This window comes from Austrofundulus limnaeus, unplaced genomic scaffold (assembly GCF_001266775.1).
Source record: "Austrofundulus limnaeus strain Quisiro unplaced genomic scaffold, Austrofundulus_limnaeus-1.0 Scaffold52, whole genome shotgun sequence".
Lineage (NCBI taxonomy): Eukaryota > Metazoa > Chordata > Actinopteri > Cyprinodontiformes > Rivulidae > Austrofundulus > Austrofundulus limnaeus.
In genome coordinates, this window is record NW_013952454.1 from 1,943,010 (window position 1) to 1,945,296 (window position 2,287).

Below are 2,287 nucleotides of genomic sequence, written 5' to 3' on the forward strand. Positions count from 1 at the left end.
GTGTGTGTGTGTGTAGCAGTAAAATGTAAATTATGTCCAAAACTATATTAGTTGTTGGAACTAAGTTGGAAAAATAAATATGAAGGTCAATTAAATTTATAAAAAGTGAGGTAAAGCTCTCCTTTTTAAATTTAATTAGTGCATTTTTAATTGAATTTATTTATTGGTCCATTTATATATTTCTGCTTTTTTTCTAGTTATGTCAGTTTGGGTCCTCCATACTGCAGAACTTGGAAGAGGTAATTTAATGTCTGAATCAGGTGTGTTGGACCAGGGAAAAAACATAAAACCTGTAGGGCTGCGGCCCTCGAGGACCAGGATTGCCCACCCCTGGTCTAATCTAACAAAATGTCATGCAGTTATTCACARAATGAGTCAAATGAAGAGTCGACACACAATGAGTGTAAATGTTCTATTCTTGAACACCGTGTACCACGTAGAACAGATACATCATAAATATTATTCTGTACATCATAATRGCGTAAATACTATGTTCAAATATATTTCTATTTACAGCTCCTTGTTAAGGAGAGCAGCTTTGTTCTCTTTAAAGTAAGGTCTTGGGTTGCTTGTGTTTGTTTGAAACTAACAGCGTGGACATTTCTGGTCGGTTTTGCAGCTCACCTCTTTCATAAAAACATTTTCCAGGATTACAGGTCTCTTAACTTCACTGTTTTCTAAACAGATACAATCAGTTTTCATCAACCACACGTGAAACAGACCATCGAGTACCTTTTAGCTAAAGTTCAAACATTCTGAAACAGGGTTTTCTAAAAGATCAYGAGCAATTAAAGGGATTTTTGAAACAATGTTCTTTTAAATGCTTATAAATGKTACCTTATGAGCCATGACAGCTATCAGAGCGTGGAATTTGGAAAAAACTGCCAAAGTCATTCTCTAGCTAGGCTAGTGGCTAGCCAAACAAGGGCCTGTTTCATGTTTTTCATTCTTATAAAACATTTTCTCATAGACAATATATTGGTGTGAAATACTAACATAGTGTTCTTTCACATTGCTTTTTAGAAGCTGTTTTATTAGCTTGAAAAACACATAAAACGGGCTTGTTTGGCTAGCTGTTTGTTGAGCCTGTTCAAAGATGTCTGCCCCTTTTCTCTTTAATCTGTGATGATGTCACGGCCCAAATTAGCTACATGACAAGTGCTCTAGTAAGTTGTTGCTTATGACACTTGTACTTGGAAGAAAAAAAAAACAATTGTTTTAAAACTTTGGTTTGGTGCCGCTAGAGTAGCCATTAGCTACAGTCAGAAAATACTTTTCCTCGAGCAGGTCATTCAAAGAGCTGTTTACAACAGGTGACTGGGGGGCACAGCAAACAAAATGTTAGCTTCGCTAACTGCCGATCCTTTTAACTAAAAATTTTGCTTTGCAAACGTTAAAAGACTAATTTGCTAGGATAATTAGAGGACGCTAATGCTAACTACTAGCTCAAGATATGTAATCAGGCTGTATTGTCTCTGAATCATCAATCTACTGGGATTAAACCRTATACACTGAGTAACTACATCTCCCAAAGTGCTTTAGGGCATTTTCCTACCAAAATAACCCTTTCTTTATTACAAGAAATTGAGTGGACAAAGGCGACTGTCACCTAATCTACTCCACAGACCTCCGTYATTAACACAGGTGAACACACAAAATGCTGAAGATGCTACACGCGCACACACGACACAGGTGTGCAGCTCTGCGTATGAGGGGATATTTGTTTCTGTTTTCATTAGCAGATAAAAGTTAACAGATATCAGTTTAGCGGAAGCTAATTGGTTCGCCAACAGTTTCCAAACTTAGCAACAATGCTAATCCGCTAAACGAAACATTAACTTCGCTATTAGCTGTTAGCAGATAAGCAGAACTGTGCCCACCATYTCTGGTTATATAATAAATGTTCATAAACTTTCAATAATACCCCCATTGCAGAAGATGTGAACCGTGGCTTCAACATAAAAAAATATCAAATTATAAATCAGTCATCAAGGCAGGATGATACACAGGTTTAAGGTCCACACAGTTTTTAGCTCAGTCACTGAGTAGTTTGTCTCCATGTGCCTATTTTTATGCAAACAGGTCAATATAAGGCTTGTGTGTATTCCCAGGCTTTCAGATGAAGCCTAACTGGTTTGTTCWGCCGATTCGAACACTGACAGTTTTCCAGTCCAACACAGACGGGYAGTCCTCTCCAAGAATCCTTTCCAGTGCAACCTTTTCCCCATAAGTCTGATGGGGGATCACTTCCTCCGCAGTGCTACAGTACATTAACAGGATTATTTAT